At 44.6% G+C, this 22,698-nt stretch overlaps 1 long non-coding RNA gene across 1 annotated transcript; it reads right to left on the bottom strand.

The window, feature by feature from the left end:
* Window positions 1-10,654: 10,654 nt before the first annotated feature.
* Window positions 10,655-21,552, bottom strand: LOC309866950. Its single transcript, XR_014312891.1, has 3 exons — window positions 21,472-21,552; window positions 11,537-11,689; window positions 10,655-10,896 (listed from the first exon to the last, which is right to left on the bottom strand). It is a non-coding gene; the product is annotated as an uncharacterized lncRNA (long non-coding RNA).
* Between the last annotated feature and the right edge of the window lie 1,146 nt (window positions 21,553-22,698).

Here is a 22,698-nt window from a genome sequence, read left to right as displayed (position 1 = left end):
TGACTCCCGTGTCATTTAGGCTGCCATTTATACTGCATCTTATAAAGGTGAAGAAAAATATCCAACTCACTTAATCATAGCCACGTCGTCTTCAGCAAACCTCAAAAGTGTGAAGAGCACACATTCTAGTTCTAGAATAGGAAGCCATGCCTTTTTTAGGCTAGAAAAGATGGATAGAGGAGTAATGGGAATACTCCCTTTTCTGGGCCTCTCTCCAAGGGTTTTTCTGCCTCATGACCTCAAACATGCCCCCCCACCCCCCGCCAAGTCCTGAAAGCAGTTTCCCTTAAAGCTTCAAGTTTCTTTGTTTTGTGTTGTTGTTGAACTTAGTCTTCTCACACACTGAATAGCACTGAAAATTATGTCCAATTTTGGGGGTCTTTGAGCCGCTGCGCACAAACATTACCAGAGCTGTGGTAGAACTGCATTACATTTCTCCAGCCCTGGACTGATATGAATTTTTGTGACTCACAGTAATGGTGGGAAGAAGCAGACAATGAAATTTTTTCAAAGGGGGCCCATTATTGGCAGGGAATAAATGATGAAAACTCGTCAAACCACGTCAGAAATATCTGCTGGCTGGTGTATTGGTTTTCACTTTTTTGGTGTTGGAGACCCATTTCTGAATACTGGACCTTGGAGCTCTCGCGTGAAGAGTGAATGCTTCAGGAGTCAGCACACTAATGCTTCACCAGTATTCCTGCTGGAGTGGAATGCCTGCAGCCACGACTAAGTTCTCTCATACGTTTTCTCACATAGTTTCACAGCAAAGTTCTTGCATGTCAGAAACAATTTTTCCTGCTGCTGTCTTCACGGTACATGCCCTCTTTCCCCTGCAGTTGGAATCCCGCTCTTCAACTTCTGCAACGGTGCTCAGCCTGTCTTCTGACAGCCATTGCCATAAAAGTGCGTGTCCCCAGCTGTGGCCCAAAGTAATTCTGCACTTTGACCACAATTTGCTGACACGTTGGTTCTCAGCACATTATCACACTGCTGTGGTCATGAAGTTAGAAACCAGCTCACCGAAAACATCAGTGTGACTAGGATGTGAAACCTCAAAATACCAGTATCCATTCGCTGCTAGCACTTTCTATGACAAAGCACCTGGGAATCACATCTGACTTACCCAGCCAAAACATAGTGCTCTCAGACAACTCATACTCTTTGTACACTGAAAAGCATGTTGGGGGGTAGGGAGAGAGATGCAGCTGGGGGGGGGGGGGTGCATGGGAGACTTGGTACAATGTGATACTACTTTATTGAGTGGGGCGATGGCTATACATGAGCCATTTAACTCCAAAGACATGTAATACCCTTTTGTATGTATAATTTACATGCCCTTTTAAAAAAGTATATGGGATCTGTGCATCTAATCTTGAAAGGAACCCCAGTTTCACCTAGAGTCTTCCTGAGAAAGGTAGACAGGCCAAACTTCAGTGGTAGCTGATTTCCCAGGCATGTAGCAGCGATGTGAAGCTGTGCCTAGAGTCAATGTTCTTCCTTTATGCTAACAACTGAGTATTTCAATTGCTTTAGGAAACAGATGGTGTCATTAAGGACATAAAAACATAAAGGGTCTGCCCAGTGATCCACTCAGTCGAGTGTCCAGCGTGACAATGGAACCAAGAGACGTTTTGTGAGAGAGCACAATGGGTACATAAACCTAGTGTGCCACAGCCAGCCCCAGACAAATGGAGAAGCAGTGGTAAAGCAGGCAAGTACATCAGGCGTTGTGTGGGCCTAGCACAACGAGAATCACAGAGTAATTAGAGCCCCACAAACACAGGAGATAATAGGGATGACATGTTCCACAGTGATAATTAGTGTAGCTGGAGAAAAATGAGGACAATCTACTGAGAGCAAACACCGAGGCAGTGCATTGCCTGGTAAAGAGCCCAGGTTCTGGAACCCCACCAGCTGTATTTAAATACTCTCTCTACCACTTACTAGATCCATCACATTGGGAGAGTTATGTAACCTTTTGGCGCCTCCATATCTTCAGCTATAAATGCAGAAAACAGTAGTTCCTAACTTCCCGGGGTTTTGAGAATTAAATGAAGTAATCCAGGTAAAGCATTTAGTGCTTGACATCATAAGCACTCAACCAGTGGGAGCTTATCATGGGACCTGGAAAGCATTTTCCTAGGTTTGGGGCCTACAGGGATATTGCTGTCTAGTAGAAGAAAGAAAAGTAAATGAGCCATTTCCATCCAGTGTGATGTCGCTGAAGCAGAAGGCACAGATTCCTCTGAGCATACCCAGTGAGCTCAGGTGGTTGAACGGCTACCATGTCTTGAGCACTAACCATGTGTGATTCGGTCTCGGAAGGGCTTTAATCATATTATCTCCTTAAGTCCTCACACCACCTTCCAAGCCAGGGGTAAAGGCCAGCTCTGTCCAGTGCTGAGCTAGGTTCCTTCCCCTTTGTGATGGGTCTTCATGAGTGCATCAAGGGAGCTTGCACTGCAGAACAAGTCCTGTCTCAAGAGAAAGCATAAGAGGGAGACTGTCCTCACCTCCAGCCACTTTGCCTGCAGCCATATTTGCTGGGTGTGCGAGTAGGTTTCAGGGAAAGAGGAGCAGCAGGCCAGGATGTTGGGGAGGAACTGATCGAAGTAGGTTGAGTGTAGCTGGTACCTCCAAGGAGCCGTGTTTCCAACATTCCAGAGAATGTCCCCACACTGGAACAGCTTTCCTTGCATTTGTCCTAGTGACATCAGCAGCATAACGGCAAACACGACTTGCTTCGTGCCTGCCCACAGCTACACTGTTCCTTAATGCTGGACTTCAGGAGAACACACAAGCTATTCACCACACAGTCTCAAGCTCCCTGGAAACTCTGAACAATTCATACTTAAAAGGAAAACCATGGCTTTTCCGCGGCTCCTTTGCTCCAGATTACATGAGAGACTTAGCCTTTGTACACTGACATCAACCACTACTCTGATCAGGGAGTCAATAGGAGAGGCATTCCTTGGAATGAGTATCTAAGAAGAATCTTAGGGGAATCCAAGCCTTGGACAAAGGGAATTGAGAAGCCTTTGACCAAGAACAAAGGAAAACAGAACAGCCCTAAGTTAACTGCAAAACATACCAGCACCTAGATCGTTTTCGGTCATTCACCCAGACTTATTAGCCACTTACCCTCTGCCATGTCTCGTAATTCAAGAGAGAGCCCATCGAAACAATTTCTGCCTTCATTCAGCTCACAACCAGGTGGGAGAGACCATCATTAAATAATGTTATCTCGCCTGTGATAAGTGACCTGGGAAAAAAGCATAACTTAATAGGTAAGAGTTGAGTAGAGCTCAGCCGGGGAAGCCCTTGAGCTGCAACGTGAAGGATGAGCAGGATTTAGGTGATACATCAGGAGAAGGGTGCCAGGAAGAGAATCCAAGAGCGGTAATCCAAGAAGGCAACCCTCGGGTGGAGGAAGGGAGGGAGGGGCCAGGAGTGGGGAGTGTCTACCTGCCCGTGGATGGTGTGGAGGCAGAGGATGTGAAATGGAGCAAAACAGGGGAGGAGACCTATGATGGGCTCTACGTTTCCTCTGTGCTGCCTACCAAATGAAGCAAACTATCTTCCCATTGATAAATGCTCCAATAAGCTTAGTTTCAAGTCTTAAGAATCCCTTGACCATCCAGGATAATCACACCCTGAGATCCCCTGCATAGGGTTCCCTGAAGTCCCATGAGGCACATTTTCCTAGCCTGGTGGAAGAGGAAGTCTCCTTTTTTTTTTTTTTTAAGATTTTATTTATTTATTTGACAGAGATCACAAGTAGGCAGAGAGGCAGGCAGAGAAAGGAGAAAGCAGGCTCCCTGCTGAGCAGAGAGCCCAATGTGGGGCTCGATCCCAGGACCCTGGGATCATGAGCTGAGCTGAAGGCAGAGGCTTTAACCCACTGAGCCACTCAGGCGCCCCGGAAGTCTCCTTTTTTTATACTCTTAGTATCTTTCAAAGCCCTTGCCTGTGCCAAAGCCCCACTCTATAAGCCATTTGTGAAAGAATATTGTCATCACTGTGCAGATTGGGGGAAGGGAAATCATCCCTGGATTTATTCCAAAGGGAAAATTAGAGAAATGATTGATTGAATAATTTGGTCAGCTCATTACCCCCCCCCAACATAACTGCAATTTCCTTAACATGCTTTTTTTTTTTTTAAGATTTTTATTTATTTATTTGACAGATAGACTCAGCAAGAGAGGGAACACAAGCAGGGAGAGAGGGAAAGGGAGAAGCAGGCCTCCCACCGAGCAGAGAGCCAGATACGGTGCTTGATCCCAGAACCCTGGAATCATGACTGGAGCCAAAGGCAGATGCTTAACAACTGAGCCACCCAGGCGCCCCTCTTTATGCTTCTTGTCATAGTTTTCTTTCTAATCCAGAAAAACAGAGTGTTTATAAAGGACACAAGGTAATTTCAGACCAGCTGCTTGGCCTATACCTGATGTAGTAAATATCCACATTTTCCAGCTTCTTTAAGGCCTTGCCTAGATCAATTCCCAAGGCAGCATTTCCCAAGATGTGTTCAAACTTACAGCATTGTATGCTTTAAATACATATGTATATATTGTATGTTAATTACCTTGACAAAAATGCTAAAAAGATCAGAGAATAGGGTTTTCTGAAGTAAATGGAATACCTATTTCAAGAATAATATACATTATTATTGAATGTTTTTATATGCCAAACTCTGTACCAGTTAAGAGTTATTACTTCCTTTTGTCTTCCCAGTAACCTAATGAAGGAGGAACTATTACTTCCATTAAGTCACTCATGCAAATCACACAAACCAGGGAGATGCTAAGCCACAATTCAAACCCTGGACCACTTGACTTCACCACCCACAATCACAACCACTGCTTTTTCAGGTTTGAGGAGGCCCCCAAGAAATGTGCAGGGCAGTGGAGAGATAGACATCCTCCTCCAACCTACAGTAAATGAGGGAGAAAAGGGGGAAATTTGGTGAAGAGGAAACTAATGTCTTGCTACGTTCCAAACTAGACCATTGACCCAGTGGCTAGGTTCTGGATGCAGAGACCTGGTGCTTCTGTCAGGCCACTGGACAAGGGAGGTGGTGGGGAAGGATAGAACGCCTGTGTAGACTGAAAGCGATTAAACCATGCACACTCGGTTCAAGAGGCCCTACCAGTCAGGGCTCCTCCAGTTTCTGCCCGGGGTTAAAGACAAGCAGAAGCAACTGAACAGACATTGCCTTGTCCCATTGCAGGAGTTCCGAGAGAGGTTGATCGTGGAAAGTTCTAAGGTTTAGAACCTTGGATGAGTCCTCTTATTGCTTAGTATTTCCACTTCCTCATCTCTAAGGTTGGGAAGTTGAACTTGCTGTGGTTCTCTCTATGTCTCACATGCTTTGTCCTGGCCTGTTTTTATGATTTTCCCAAAGAGCCTGAGGCTCTGATGGACATCCATGAAGTGTCTAGTGGGGTGACTTGACTTCTCTCAGCAGCTCTGTTAACTACAGGGCAATGTCCTAAGATTATAAAACATTATTAACTAAAAAGGAAAATCATTAACTTTGGCTCCCCTTATATTCATAACTACTTTTCTCACTATAGAAGTGAAAGACATTAATTATAGACATTCTAGAAAATACAGACTGTGAGGAAAGAGTTAACAAGGCAGGTCTGGTTGCTCTTTACCCATCAAGGGACCCATGATTAACCCTTGGCAGCCCTTAGAGTGTTCTTTACATTAGTGGTTGATGTGTTTGTTACATACGCCTGGACCAATGGACCATACCACATGTACTCCTCAGGTTACTTCGCACAAACTTCAAGATCAACAACCTGCACCTAGGTTCATTGCTAGGGTTGAGTTTGGTTGCCATAGTTGGTTGCATACACAGCGGGATCTACCTATGCAACCCCATAAGAGCACCCCATGTCTGTCCCCCGGGCAGACATTCTACACATGTCCTCAAAGTTAATGGTGAGTGAAAGAGTATTCCTATATGGCTTCAGAAAAGGAGTATTTGGACCAGGAAAGACATTGGAAGTCTGTGTTGAATGTCTATGGACTCCACACATGAGTATTGTTTTCCTGCTACTTTTGCTCTGTATCCTTTGCTATAATAAATCTCAGCGAGTATATAACCTGCTATTGAATCCTGTGGGTCCTTCTGGTGAATCAACTGAATAACACACAAATATAAATATATAACAATATATATAAATTAACCAAATCCTTATACCTGGAGATAACACTTTGCTAACTTTAAAAACAAGGTTTTGACCAACCAAATCATGTCACAGAAGTCCTTCTAAATTGTGAGAAGGCAAACAAAACTGCTAATTAAATTGGTAAATTGGGGGTGCCTGGATGGCTTAGTCAATTAAATGACTGCCTTTTCAGGTCATGATCCTAGGGTCCTGGGATCGAGCTCCGTATTAGGCTCTCTGCTCAGTGGAGAGCCTGCTTCCCCCTCTAACTCTGCCCTTCCTCCTGCTCATGCTCTCCCTCTCTCTCTCACTCATTTGCTCACTCTCTGTGTCTCAAATAAATACAATCTTTTTAAAAAGTACTTAAAATAATAAATTGGTAAATTGTATCATGGAGTGAAGACTGAATTTTATGGAAGCCCCAGGTTTGGACTTAGAATAAGTGTACTTTTTTTTTTTTTTTAAGATTTTATTTATTTATTTGACACGGAGAGAGAAACCACAAGTAGACGGATAGGCAGACTGCGGGAGGCAGGAAGCAGGCTCTCTGCTGAGCAGAGAGCCCGATGTGGGGCTCCATTCTGGGACCCTGGAATCATGACCTGAGCTGAAGGCAAAGGCTTAACCCACTGAGCCACCCTTGTGCCCAAGTGTACTGTTTTAAATGATTATCAAGATTCACTAAACTTTGCTTTTGTGACATAATAATGGTTTCATATATGAATTTGTCCTTTATTTGGAATGCAACTTTTAATCTTTTTTTAAAACACTGTTGTTGTTGTTTTTTCAAAGATTTTATTTATTTATTTGACAGAGAGAGAGAGATCACAAGTATGCAGAGAGGCAGGCAGAGAGAGAGGGGGAAGCAGGCTCCATGCCAAGATCCCAATGTGGGGCTCCATCCCAGGACCCTGAGATTGTGACCTGAACCAAAGACAGAGGCTTAACTCACTGAGCCATCCAGGCACTCCCCAACTTTTAATCTTAATTGGGTACCTATAGGAAGAGATAGGACACCTTATAAGAAATGGCTTTATAATATCATCCAGGAACAGGCAGTGAAAAGCAGAGACTACCTGTGCATGGGGGTCTGGGGGAACCAAGGGTGGGGAAGTGAATGAAACTAGCTGCCCTTCCATGTACCCCTCATCCTATAAGTCACCCTTCTTTGACAGTTTCCTTCTATGATCTTAATAATAATAATTAAAAATAATTACTAATATTTATTTAGTACTTACTATGAGCCAATCACTATTCTAAGCACGTGTTTTCTCTTAATCTTCACAACCATCTATCCAATAAGTGTTACTATTTCCTCCTTTATACAAATGAAGATACCAACGGTAAGTATAATTAAGGAGCTAGTTTATGAAACTAGTAAATGAGATGGTACTGGGACTTGACCCTGAACTCAGAAGGTCAACTGCTACACTTCATGTCCTCTTATATTTGCGCAAACAAGATGTCAGTGATAAAAATGGGTTTTGGAGTTAGATTGTGCATTAGGTTTTCCAGGGAAAAACAAAACCAACAGGATACACACACACAGATTTATTTTAAGGAATTGGCTCACACGATTGTGGGGGCTGACAAGTCTGGAATTTGCAGAGCAGGCTGGCAAGCTAGAAATTCAGGGAAGAGTTGATATTGCAGTCTTGTATTCAAAATCTGAAGGCTGGGAACTCAGCCAGGTTTCTATTTTGCAGTCTTAAAGCAGAATTTTTTTTTCCTTCAGGAAACCTCAGGTTTTGCTTGTAAGGATAACCACCCGCATTATGAAAGGTAGAATAGTTTACCGATTTAAATGTTAATCACACATTCAATGTAACCATCACAATTTTGATTTTTCTCTTTTGAAGAAGAAAGGGAAGGTGAATCCGCAAATGTGATTTGCTCAAGACTGACCCCAGGATGAGCCAGCTCCCTCCTAAGCACCAGACCCACGAGTTGGCAATTCCCTTAGCCACAGCCATGCAGGTGTGACATTGGCCAGAAGAGGGCACTGCCTTCTACTTGTGTAACCATCTGCAAGGGAACCCAGTAGGATGGAAAAAAATGTTGACACTACTTTCAACTAGTTATTAATTTTTACAGCCCCTGATGTAGCTTACTTAGCAGTCTTTGGTAGAATGAATACCTGTGAGCTTTTAGTTGTACTGTGAGACCAAAGAACCTCATTGACAATACTCACACTTTATGTTCAATAACGCAGGAAGACATGGAAAGATTGTGTCCTTTGGCTTTCCTGGTGCATTATAACTGATCCAGTCATCAGGGAGAGCCAAACCAGTTTTTCGCAGAGTAGGCCAACTCAGGCTGATGCAGGGGGAAGGAAAAAGCTGGGGCATTTGGTGCCTGAGAGAAAGACAGCGGGATTAGGGGAGTGGGGGGTGAGGGCTGGGGAGGACCGCTGGGGTTCCAGGCCCCTGAAGAATCTTCTAGCAAGAAACAGGGGCTGGGTTTGGGAAGCTACTTCCTGTGTCTGGGTTTGAGAGAATAAAACACAAACCCCTTTGGCAATACAGCTCTGTCCAGATGAGCAGTTAATCTAATCTCTGGATTCTGAATGGGGAATGGAAATCCACATAAGTATAGTTATTCTTTAGTTCTCATTAATTAAAAATTTCCCTTCCTTGCTTCCATTTTAATGACAGCTTCCATTTGTGCAGCTTGAAGTTTTGCAGAGGGCTTTTCCAGCCCACAGCAAATACTAGAGCAGGTTCTAATTACTTCCTATTTACAGCTGAGGAAACACAGAGGGTAAAGGCTTTGCTCTGGCTCTCCCATGGTCCCAGCCTGGGAGGAGACCAGGAACCCGGCGCCTGATCTTAGCTGCTTGCTTTGTCCCCTATCAAAAATACATTCCGAACTCTCACCTACTGCTATTTCCGGGGGCCATGACAGCTGAACGCCCGCACACACTGTGAGCCAGGATTCTGCCTGCAGGACTGTGTGCAACTGAAATGCATGCACACGGACACCAACAGAAGGTGCAAAACTATTCCTACCAGCAAAGTGCGAAGCTGCTGAAGCAAAAGACAACCCCAAGTCCCATCGACATAGAATGGATAAAAAACCGTGGCATATTAGTGAAATAAGCCAATCAGAGAAAGACAATTATCATATGATCTCCCTGATACAAGGAAGTTGAGAGGCAACATGGGGGGTTTTGGGGGGTAGGAAAAGAACAAATGAAACAAGATGGCATCAGGAGGGAGACAAACCGTAAGAGACTCTTAATCTCACAAAACAAACTGAGGGTTGCTGGGGGTAGGGGGGTAGGGAGAGGGTGGTGGGGTTATGGACATTGGTGGGGGGGGTATGGGCTATGGTGAGTGCTGTGGAGTGTGTAAGCTGGATGATTCACAGACCTGTACTCCTGGGGCTAATAATACATTATATGTTAATAAAAATAAAATAAAACCGTGGCATATCTCTATCATAGAATACCATATAGTAACAAGAGTAAGTAATAAGTAATAGAAATAAGAACAAGATTACACAAAACATGAGTAAACTTCACAAGTGTATATAAAGGTCAAAACCAAGCAAAAACATAAAGTGTTGAAAGTCAGGTTAGTAGCTATACCTCAAAGGACTAGTTACTGGAGGGTCGGGGGACGGGTCCTCTAAGGGCCTCTAACATTCTACTTTTCGACCTACGTCATGGTTACCAGGGTAACGTAGGTGTGTTCACTTGGCACAAATTCACCAGGCTGGGCATCTACAGTGCATGCACTTTTCTGTATCTATTACACTTCAAGAAAAACAAATTTAAAGTCTGCATTTGTCTAAGTAGATCACTTTTCCATGAGGAAACTTTAGTACTGCCCCAATGTAGCCTACCCCTGATTGCAGATTTGCTTGTTGCTTTAACCGTGACCACATCACCATTTCCCAAAGGGTTTCCGAAGCCCTGTGAGAGCAGGTCAACAGCTGCCTTTGCATTTGTGCATGCAGAAATGCATTTCAGGAGAGAAGCTCGTCCCCTCCTTCCAAGACTATGAACATGTGTTCTTTCCGCGTGTCCAGAAAGTAAGGAAGAAGGAAACATTCAAGCAGGATAAGCCAAACACAGAAAACATCTCATCCTAATGAAAAAGCACCCTTGTCTGTCCCTTTTTTTTTTAAATTTTATTTTTTTTAATGGAACGCTTCACAAATGTGTATGTCATCCTTGCACAGGGACACACTAATCTCTGCACCGTTCCAGTTTTTTAAGTATATGTGCTGCCAAAACAAGCATGCCTGTCCCATTTTTTTTTTTTTTTTAAAGATTTTATTTATTTATTTGACAGAGAGATATCACAAGTAGATGGAGAGGCAGGCAGAGAGAGAGAGAGAGAGAGAGAGAGAAGCAGGCTCCCTGCTGAGCAGAGAGCCCGATGCGGGACTCGATCCCAGGACCCTGAGATCATGACCTGAGCTGAAGGCAGCGGCTTAACCCACTGAGCCACCCAGGCGCCCCATGCCTGTCCCATTTTTTAACACTGGCACTATTTTTCAGGAAAAACAAGAAACCTAACCCCTGTATCCCAGAGGTGCAGATGGCACCTCTAAACAAGAGGGCATGGGGCAGCAAAACAGCGCTGCTCAAAATCCCATGGCAGGTCCTGGTGGGGCCATAAATGGAACCAGATTTCCTGTTTCGCAGGGCACTGTCTGCTTCTCATTAGCCCTCACTGCTTCCTGCAGGACGATGTTGCTTGAAAATCTTAAAGGACAAGAGTACAACAACATATTAGATCAAGGGTTGGCAATGTCTGTCCATGAGCCAAGGACATTTGGTTCAGGGTTACACTCACACACACAAACACCATACTTCCTCACGTCCTCTGCTGCTTCGGAGAGCTTCTACCACCACTGTAGCTCTGGGATCTTGACCTTAGTGATTCACTGCTGTTTCAGTCCTACACTCTATCCCAGGGGCAAAAGACTGAGAATCTTGAAAAACATTCTAAGAGCGCCTGGGTGGCTCAGTCATTAAATGTCGGCCTTTGGTTCAGGTCATGATCCAGATCCTGGGATCAAGCCCCACATTGGGCTGTCTGATCAGGGGGAAGCCTGCTTCTCCATCTTCCTCTGCCTGCCACTCCCCCTGCTTGTGCTCACACGCTCTCTCCTTCCGTCAAATAAGGAAAGGAAGGGAGGGAGGGAGGGTAAAAAGAAAGAAAACCATTCTGACAGATAACCACATTCGTACTTTCTCCAACCAGATTGTGTTTGAAGGAGCTGGCCCTCTTTCTTTCTTCCCAATGGCTTGGAGGGTCACTAGCTATACTTTTTTCCCTTCCACGATATGATGAGGTTGTCAGAATTCTGGTGGCTGGTCCAGAGGCATGTTGCGAACATACCCGCAGAACAACAGGGCAAGAGCAGAAGCCAGGACTGAACCAGGGCGGTGTTCTTCCAGGGTCTCAATGAGTCTTGGAGGTAGCAGAGATACTCGGGGTGTGCATCCTTGAAGACCAACACCAGCACTTTTCTGGCTGTGATGATACTCAAAGCTACGTAGAGGACACAAAGACATATACAAAGTAGCTAATCGCGGCATAGTTGTTATAGAGAAAAATTAAAGGCAACTGAAGCAACCAGCAACAAAACATGTTTAATCATATGATAGCGGCATATACCATGGAGTATCATGCAGCCATGGAAAAGGAGGCTGATGTATATTAACTAACAGAAGGTGGTCAACACTTTAAAGTTAAATGATAAAGGCAGATTGGGGAAAACTATATATACCATAACTCCATTTATATATTTAAAAAATCCTGTGTGCATCCACACAGACTCACACCTGCTACAAAAAAGACCTAGAGAGAGACACCAAACTATTCTCAGGTTACCTCTGGGGAAGAGAATGGAAATCGGGATGTAAGGGAGAACTTTCCAATTTAGCCATATTCATTTATGTATTACTGTTTATGAATAAAAGAGCCCTTTGTATTTAGAAAAGCAACTGGAGCGTCTGCGTGGCTCAGCCAATTAAGCGTCTGACTCTTGATTTTGGCTCAGCTAATTATCTCAGGCTGTGAGATCGAGTTCTGAGTCAGGCTCTGTGCTAGGCATGGAGGCTGCTTAAGATTCTCTCTCTTCCTCTATCCCACCCCTCACCACGCTGTCCCTCTCTCTCAGTTAATTAATTAATTAATTAATTAATTAATTTTAAAAATAAAAAAGCAATTTGAAAAACCAAGACCGTGGGGAAACTGGAGGAGGCACATTTGATAAGGGTGGTCAGCACACCCTCCTGTGACTCAGGCCCAAGGGCAGGGAAATAGATTCTTTGAGAGTTGGGGGAGAGGCTCCTCGTTCCCAAGGGTGTAGAACAGTTCCTTTTTTTGTCCTGTTCTCCCTCTTCGGGATCACGTGCCCTTGGTTGCCATTGGGTCACTGCCAACCCTAGGCAGCCAGAGGAGTCAGGCCCCTCCCTAGGAAGAGCCAGGGAAGATGACTTGAGTCTACTGGGCCCAAGGCCTTGGAAAGGAACCTCCTCTTTACCTTGGTGCCCATTTCCTGGGTTTTTGTATCAAAGGATCTCCAGAGGCTGAGGAAAAGGGGCCACAGCACTTGTTAACTTTCAGTCCAACCTGCTATCCCTCTCCACCAAGTCTTCACCTTAGGGTTGCCTGGGGAGCTTTGAAAAAATATAAGCCTCAAGTATAGATATATACATTGAAATAGAAAATAAATGTTTTGTTGTGTTAACAAATGACCGATGTTGGGTAAAATAGAAATTTTCATCCATTTTGGAAGGAGTGTAAATTGGTTAAGAGCCTTTTGAAGAGCAGTTAGACAATATTAAGAGTCTAAAATACTTTCATATTATTGTGTCCAGTAATAAAACTTCTGGAAATTTCTCCAGGTGAAAAAGCAAAATGCCTCAAATAAGGAAAATTCCTGTGAAGAATGCTCTCATTATGTCTCTTTTTGTAATAACTAAAAATCAGAAACAAACTAAATGTTCAACAAATGATAGATGAATGGTTAAATAGGTATACTCCTTGGAACACTTTGTAACAGTTGAAATTGTAATGAAAATTTGTAATAATAGGTTAAAATATACTAATGATGAATTTGTAACATTTCTTCTTCTTCTTTTTTTTAAAGATTTTATTTATTTGACAGAGAGAAATCACAAGTAGATGGAGAGGCAGGCAGAGAGAGAGAGAGAGAGGGAAGCAGGCTCCCCACCGAGCAGAGAGCCCGACTCGGGACTCAATCCCAGGACCCTGAGATCAGGGCCTGAGCCGAAGGCAGCGGCTTAACCCACTGAGCCACCCAGGCGCCCCTTGTAACATTTCTTTAGACAAAAGTACTTGCGTACCTACACAAAAGTTCATTCCAGAGGAAGGAATAGACATGTCCAGGCCTCATCCCAGCCTAATTAAATCAGAAGATCACAGGGTAGGAACTGCACATGAAAATGTGTTTGTTTACCCAGATGATTCTCTTTTTTTTTCTTTTTTAAGATTTTATTTGTTTATTTGACAGAGGTCACAAGTAGGCAGAGAGGCAGGCAGAGAGAGAGGAGGAAGCAGGCTCCCCACTGAGTAGAGAGCCCGATGCACGGCTCCATCCCAGGACCCTGAGATCATGACCTGAGCCGAAGACAGAGGCTTTAACCCACTGAGCCACCCAGGTGCCTCTCCCCAGCTGATTCTAACTGAAGTCAAGGTTGAGAGAGCACCATTGGCCTTGGGTCCAAATGAGACTTCCTGGTTGAGGTGTGGCCCAGTCCAGCTCATCTGGATGGTACTAAATGGCTTGTGTTTTCCTGGCCTTGTCCCTGACTGGAGACACCAGTGGGCCAGGTAGTAACCCCAGTAGGAGGCTAATCATAAATTTGAGATCATGGCCAAATAGCTCTACATCTTACCACAACTGACGGCATGTAGGCTCATTAAGATGGTGAAAATAGCCTAGGTAAGAGGCAAGCAAGGGCTTGAACTGTGTCAGCACAGCAGTGGGAGGCAGAGGAGAGGTGCATTGTACACAGCTGGGCACCTGAGCAAATAGGGCAGGCTCAAGAGTGGAAACCAAACCCCAGAACATACGTGGCCCGTCAACCAGGCCTCCAGGGCCCCCGGTTGCAGGGCTGTTGCTGTCAACCTCTACCGTCCTGCTGGCAGCAATAAAAGCTTAGACGGTTTGCTTCCAGGAGATTTGGTGTCTACCAGGCTCCTTAGAAGAAGGTGCTACAGCGCATTCGCTGCCGGGCCAGAGTAAACAAATGAAGTTGAATGGGAGAGAGCAGTTCGGGAAACCAGGCAGCAACACAGTGCATCAGCAGAATATAATGATCCTGTTATGGCCTGACATTCGAGACCCTCAGGCGAAGAGTAACGTGGTGATGTGGCATGATCGGTGGGGCACCGAAGAGTCCCCTGCTCATAAAGGTCCTCCTCTGGCTCTCTGGTGCCTGTGATTCCACTATCTGGGGAGTGCCACTGGCCCATTCCTTGCTGCGCTCTTCAAAAACACAGACTCCTGACAGGAATAACACTTTGCTCCAACAACCATGTAGCACAATCAGTTCATGATTTACTCCGTCAGTCTGAGTACCTACTTTGTGCTTGGAATCGCCGTAGGAACTGAGATACTAGGGAGGGATGACCTCGTGAAAGTGACTAAGAAGACTCAGTTTAATTCAAAAGTATCTACTAAACACCTCCTGTCACATGACAAGGAGTTGGCGCTGAGATGGGAGGAAAACGGAAAAATGCACAACCTTGTCACCTCCCTCAAGGAGCCCTTACTTAGTCTTGCGGTGGGGGGGGAGGGTTAGGAGAGGTTTGTGGGGGGGGGGGTGTCACACGGGGATCCAAGCACACAAAAGGCAGAACAAGCAACTGCTTATTAAACCACTGATATAATCAAGGGCCAACAAGAAGAGTGCAGCAAAGGGCCTTCGTGTCAAAGAGTCTTTTCAGAAGCTTTCATGACTGAACCACACTACCTCTTTTCATTAGGGAGCCTAGAAAAGAAGCTATTATAACCCCACTGTTTTCTAAATAGCAGCATGGGTGTGACTTCCGGGTTCTGAGACCTCACCTTAATTTCTACCCTCTACAGCCTATAGGTCTGGCTAGGCTAGGCACTATGAAAGGGAGTTATTCATTAAGCATTGACAGGATGCATAGGGACCCACCCACCTTCTCTGCCTGTGCCCCACCCCCTCTGGCCATTTGGCACATCTTGGTGGTGGGCTGAGTGATTTCACATGTACTAAACTCCCACAAAATACATGGTTTCTGTTTACCATAGTCATGCTCACAAGGTACCCTTGTGAGAAAAGCCTCACCAGCTTCTGGCTCTCGCTGTCACAGGGAACAGAGGATTGTGACAGACACCCAAGTGGGGTAAGGAAGCAAGATTTGGAAACAGAAGAAGAGTCGGTTAAGCATCTGACTCTTTTTGCTTTTTTTAAGATTTTATTTATTTATTTGACAGAGAGAAAGCAGTTTCCCCCCTGAGCAAGGAGCCCAATGGGGGGCTCAATCCCAGGACCCTGAGATCAGGACCTAAACTAAAGGCAGATGCTTAACCGACTGGACTGAGCCACCCAACATCCCAGCATAAAACTCTTGATTTCAATTCAGGGCTGTAAGGTTGAGCCCACATTGGGCTCCACGCTGGGCAAGAAGCCTGCTCTCTCCCTCTCTAAAAAAAAATATAAGTAAACAAACAAACAAACAAACAAATAAAAAGAAAGAAAAACAGAAGAACGGGTGTGGCTCAGAATCCAGATATCAAATAGGATCAGACAGGGCAATATTACCAAATCTTAAGGAGCCTTTTCATGAAATTATGTCTTTTTATGAAACAATCTTTGGTAAATTGTGTTATCCTAGAAGCACATTCCAGGCCAGAGGTCCCTTGGGGCCGGATCAAAAGCCCAGGAAGAATGAGGAATGTAGACAAGTGCCAGAACAAAATAATATCTAGCCCAGAGGAGGGGCAGACTCTTTGGCACCAGGGATCAGGAAAGACTGGAAGTGGAACTGGAAATCAAATCTGGAATTGCCAAGAAAGAGCAGACAGAACAGAATCTAAGGCCAGGCATTGAGGTAGCACAAGCCCTGAGGGGGAGAGCACAGAGTAGGGTCCAAGTTGAAGATGGTTGTTCAGAACCAGGGGGGCCAACTGATGTCTACAGACTAAGCAAAATACCGGAACAGTCGCTGCCTCTTGCTTGTGTGAGGGGGTGTTGCTGGCTGAGGAGCAGCAGGAGGGCACTTTCTAAGAAGATACAGAGATAAACGTTCTGTATCTTGAAAAAATTGTAGGTTACACAGGTATATCCGTTTTTCCGAAGTCACTCAATTGTAGACTTGGGATTTGTGCACTTCCAATGTATGTAAGTTTTAACCCCCCAGATTGTTAACATCTTGGACTCTCATTAGGTTTGCTTTTTTTTTTTAAAGACTTTATTTATTTATTTGAGAGAGAGAGATCACAAGTAGGCAGAGAGGCAGGCAGAGAGAGAGGAGGAAGCAGGCTCCCTGCTGAGCAGAGATCCTGATGTGGGGCTCAATCCAGGACCTTGAGATCATGACCTGAGCCGAAGGCAGAGGCTCAACCCACTGAGCCACCCAGGCACCCCTAGGTTTGCTTTTAATGGTACTATGGATCAGCAATTCTGAAACTACAATCTGTATATTCTTGAGATTGAGGTTAGTGAGAAACAGATTTCTAAACATTGGGGAAACAACTTACAAATTTGGAAAAGGTGTTTGTTGCATTGAAATTCTAGTTATTGGTATAACTATATATTGTGTCATAGTTCTACAGATATACAAATATATATATCCAACATATTTCTCATATATGTCTTTGCCTCTATGTGTATCTATTTTGTTTGTATATGTAATATTACCTAATTCTGTCTGCTAAGAGGTCCCAGAAGCAGTGACATACTAGTAGGAATAAGCATATGTAGCACCCAGATGTTGGTTTCTAAATACCATTGCCCACAAAAAGAATCAGGGATTCTTGAGAAATGGCTTATTCTGTAGGAATAAGTAGGAAAAGTAAAGGATAAGCCTGGAACATCTTATTTTGCTAGAAGATAAGGAAATGCTCCAAGAATCATGAAAATATTTTGGAAAGACTCAGAAGTCAGCTTGAGGGGGCTCCACTCAGTAATCTGGAACAATCTGAACATCAAAATAAGTAATATTTATAATGAAGTATACCCTGATAGAATAAGAATCATATTGATATAGATAGATGGATGATAGGTAATAAGAGTGAAGGGAAAACTCTTCATTATGGTAGAATGCCAAAATGAGAGACATAAAAAATCATCAATGGATGATAATTACACAAACAAAACAAAACCAAAAAAAAAAAAAAAGAAAGAAAGGGGAAAAAATAGGATAATTGCAGGGATGCCTGGCTGACTCAGTTGGTAAAGTATGTGACCCTTAATCTCAGCGTTGTGAGTTCAAGCCCCATGTTGGGCATGGAAGCTATTTATAAATTAATTAATTAATTGGGGCGCCTAGGTGGCTGAGTGTGTTAAAGCCTCTGCCTTCAGCTCAGGTCATGATCCCAGGATCCTGGGATCAAGCCCCGCATTGGGCTCTCTGCTTAGCAGGGAGCCTGCTTTCTCCTCTCTCTCTCTGCCTGCCTCTCTGCATACTTGTGATCTCTGTCTGTCAAATAAATAAATAAAACCTTTAAAAAAAGTAATTAATTAAAAAAATAGGATATGCAATTGCACTACTAGATACTTACCTGAAGTTTACAAAAATACTAATTTGAGAGATACCCGGTTGGCTTAATTTGCTTGAGCATCCAACTCATGCTTTTGGGTCAGGTCATGATCTCATGGGTTGTGGGATGGAGCCCTGAGTTGGATTCCGAGCTCAACAGAGAATCTGCTTGACAATTCTGTCCCTCTGCTCCTCCCCTTCCCCTACCCCCACACACTCTCTCTCAAAATAAATAAATATCTTATTTTATTTAAAGATTTTATTTATTTATTTATTTGACAGACAGATCACAATTAGGCAGAGAGGCAGGCAGAGAGAGGAGGAAGCAGGCTCCCTGCTGAGCAGAGAGCCCGATGCGGGGCTCGATCCCAGGACCCTGTGATGAAGTTCTAGAACCTAAGTGAGGTTCGGTGGGCTGAGGTCTGGAGCTGATGACCAAGAAAGAATTCTTGAGACATCTTTGGTACAAAATGGTGGTTTATTAAAGCACGGGGACAGGACCTGTGGGCAGGAAGAGCTGCTGCCCCCGGGGTGTGAGGGTAGGCATGTTATATACCTTGCGGCTGGGGGAAGGTGAGGGGAAGGGATGGGAGGTTTCAACAGAATTTTCACATGTTAAGGAGGGCCTACAAGGTGCCGGGGGCGGGGGGGGGGGGGGAGGCCTTGCCCTTAGGGCTTGATCAATGTCGTCTTTAGGTCAGGCATTGACATCAAGATAGTTGGGAGATTCTTGGTGGGGTATTATGATCCTGCTATCATTTACATTCCCTTCTACCTCAGCCTCCTCCAGTTTATGGTGGGGAGGGAGACATTAGGGTTTCAGGAACTGAGAGTTATTTGCCTCTGGAAATTTGTGATATTGATAAGGTAACCTCCCTGTTTAGACCTCTAGGACATCTGTAGAGCGAGGGAGATTCCTGTTCTTCAGGATTGTGATCCCTGAAAGTTAACTATTTATCGTTTTATGGCAGTCAGGGGTGCCTGAGGAATGCTACACATATGGAGGGGAGCGGGTGGAGAGGGGGTGCAAGGTGCCAGCTTTTGCTCTGTCCTCAGCCAGCCTCCTGCTCCCTCATCACCTGGAATCATGACCTGAGCTGAAGCAGAGGCTTTAACCCACTGAGCCATCCAGGCACCCCAAAATAAAGAAATATTTAAAAAAATACTAATTCAAAGGGATACATGCATCCTGATGTTCGCAGCAGCATTATCTACAATAGCCAAATTATGGGAAGAGCCCACATGCTCATCTGCTGATGAGTAGATAAAGAAGATGTGATCCTGGAATTTTAGTGATAAAAAAGAATGAAATCTTGTCATTTGCCACAACATGGATGGGGCTAGAGTGTATTACGCTGAATGAAATCAGTCAGAGAAAGACAAGGACCATATGGTTTCACTCATATGTGGAATTCAAGAAACAGAACAATCAAAGGGGGAAAAAAAGAGAGAGGTAAACCAGGAAACCGACTCTCAACTATAGAGAACAGACTGATGGTCACCAGGGGATAGGGGACACACAGGTGATGGGGATTAAAGAGTGATGTGTGCCGGGGCGCCTGGGTGGCTCAGTGGGTTAAGCCGCCGCCTTCGGCACAGGTCATGATCTCAGGGTCCTGGGATCGAGTCCCGCAGGGGGCTCTCTGCTCAGCAGGGAGCCTGCTTCCTCCTCTCTCTCTCTGCCTGCCTCTCTGCCTATTTGTGATCTCTCTGTAAATAAATAAATAAAATCTTAAAAAAAAAAAAGAGTGATGTGTGCCGATGAGCACCCGGTAGTGTAGGAATCACTAGATTGTACACCTGAAACCAAAATAACACTGTATGTTAACTAACTGGAATTTAAATAAAAACTTAAAAAAATAGACAGAGATATCTATAATAATTACAGAGATGTAAAGTACGCTCCCCTCCCCCCATTACTTACTGAAAGGTTAAAATAATAACTTCACAGTGTCAGGTACCACTATGTCAAGTCATGAAACCTAACATCACTATATTGGTACAAACCAATATCCCACATCATATGCCCTCAATTAGCATGCTTGGAGGAGGGTCTATCAACTCTGCATAACCTGAGTCTGATCATGAGGAAACATGCGACAAACCAAATTGAAAACAACTGGCCTGTACTTTTAAAAAATGTTTGGGTCAAGAAACAAAAAGAGAGGCTGAAGAAGTGTCCTAGAATATGGGAAAATAAATAGACCCGACAACTAAGGGCAGTGCAGGATTTTGAATTTGACCCTGGGCTGGGGGGATGGGAAAAAAAAAGAGTACAGACGTTTTGGGAGCAATTAATGAAAGACATAGTAGGATGGTATTAATGCTTCACTGCCTGATCGTGTAACTATACTGTGGTTATTAAGAGAATGCCTTTCTGGAAAATGCATATTGGAACAAGGAGGGGCACTACCTCTCCATCTTACACGCAAGAGGAGAGGGGGAGAGAGAGAGAGAATAGCACAGCAAAAAAGGCAAAAATGCAAACAAAAAAATCAAAGGTTGTAAAAGTTCCTTGTGTTGTTCTTGTGATTAATTGAAATCATATCAAAATAAAAAGATCCTCCCGCAGATCTGTGTGGGTGTGGTCCGCAGCCAGGAGACCTGTGCTTCCTGCTGGGGCCGGAGCCAGCCCCAGGTAGGGCCATTCCAGGGCGTGCTGGAGGGGAGGGGTAGTCAGGCTACGGGGTCGGCTTAGTTCGCTGGAACAAGTATTATGGAAATGCAGTCAACAACTAGACCACAAGCAGGGTACAGTTCCGGGTAGGGCCACCCTGTCCTTGCAGCAGAGAGGCCCTACAGCTGTTTTGCGTCAGATGAGTCATAGATAACATGCAACGGAAAAGAATCATTGGCAAATGTGTGAACTGTGCTCAGATTTCATTTCATAAAAAGAAGAGTTAAGTCTTCTGCTTTTGTTATAACCCATCAAGAACTAGAAAGGTGTTTGCATTTTTGCACGGAGGCCTGGATTTTATAAATCTGGTAAAAGAGTTTAAAGCTCAGAGATTTAAGGTAAAATCACTTAAGGTTTTCCCATTTAGTAAGAGTAATAATTAAAGCGTCAACTTTCCCTAAGCAATTCCTTTCTGAAGAAAAGCATAGATTTAAAACGTAATTCATTTGTATCTCTTCTACATGGCCATTATTCAATGCTTGGCCTTTTGCCATGGCTCTAGAGCACAGTGATTTTTCTGCCATTTCTTTTTTTGGTCAAAGATTCTCAGAATCTCTGAATTGTTAATTATAGGATTTCCTCTGCTTTGTCCTTCAGAAGCTTAACAGTCAGCTTTCTCCCCCACCCCCACCCCGCCCCTGGCAAATTGAATGCCTACAAATCAAAGACCAGTTCTCTGAAAGGAAGACAGAGACCTACGTGGGTATTAACTGCCTTTTCTCGAAGTAACAGGTAGCCACTTTGCCTGCTCTCTTCAAAACTGATCCCACTAAGTTCTTTGTAACCTCTAATTTATACGTCCTGGGCTGTGCCTAGGAAAGGCCAAGAGTGACAGCAGTTTTGGGGAGTGGAACAAACCAGAAACCACCTTTTCTTTCCTTCTGCCTACCTGTGGGCAGTGTTTCTCACTCCTCTCCTGCTCACTCCAGGCAGCTTGGGGGCAGCACCTGGCCAACATTAGAGGAGGCGTTGCCCACCCCCCCCCGCCCCCGCCCCCTTCAGGAAGGCCTGGAAAACACCAGTCATTAGAGCTAGGCTGAGTCATCAGGGTGTGGAGGCTGTTGGGCCACATTCTTGCAACATAACAAGCAAACAGAGTACAGGCAGAGAACATCTAGACTGTGGATACTATAAAACTTTGTCAAGGCCGCTTCACAAAGGCCGCTCCGTGAGCATGAAATAAAAGGGGAGCAGAACCACAGCCCCAGACTCAAGCCGGTTAGAACTCCACAAGGTCAGGTTAGCCTGTGGCCAGTGGGGACAGCAGAGGAAGAGGCCTCTTCCGGGGTCTGAAGACCCTGGCAGACGGTGGCCTCAAACCCAAGCAAGTTTCTTCCAAGCATCTGGTCTCTGTTAGGTCCCCCAATAATGGGTCCGTGATTAAAGGAGCGAGACTGATACAAAGCAAAGGTCAAGCAAAGCTTTATTCTGCACCAAGCATCAAGAATCAAACCAAACGTTTGGTGCTGCACCTCTTACAGAGAGGGTGACCTCTCTCTGCTTCACAGACTAGCTTTTAAGGGCAAAGACCATGCGGTTGGGCCTGGCCACGCACAGGTGGCTAAGGAAATTGTAACACATAGAGAAAGCTGCATAGTCATGTTAGGTCACACATAAGTGACCAATTGAATTATAATTTACCCTAGTAGATACTTGAACCAGCCTATCGCCTTGGTCAGAATTGGTGCCCAAAAGGTGCCCCAAGGGGCAGGGCCCATACTCCTTGGTAACTAGGGAGACAGTATGCATCCCCTACCAATCGGATGTCTCCACCTGGCCTGACCCACCCTTGTATTTGCGCTTTGTTACCTGGTACTGGTTTCTGGGACTTGTTTTTAAGTAGGTCCCCTGGGGGAAGGGGAGCAGGGACAGTTTAAGGGTTAAACAACAAGGTCATTGTTTAACCTGGATGGAAGTGCTCTGGCTAAAATAGGTCCTTACAGTCTCCAGGTTTAACTGCTCCTGGTCTTGAACTCCTAGCTGGATAGAATTTACCAAAGTAGAACGTAGCCCTTCATACTCCTGAGAACCCAGGCAGAGAGGAGGCTCTCTTTGTCTTTGAGACTGAGATCTGTTTGCAGAGCTCTAGCACTGGACAATGCAGACCCATCCTATT

This window comes from Mustela nivalis (genome assembly GCF_964662115.1).
Source record: "Mustela nivalis genome assembly, chromosome: 6".
Taxonomy (NCBI): domain Eukaryota; kingdom Metazoa; phylum Chordata; class Mammalia; order Carnivora; family Mustelidae; genus Mustela; species Mustela nivalis.
The sequence above is the reverse complement of the archived record's forward strand: the minus strand, read 5'-3'. Positions and strand labels throughout refer to the sequence as shown.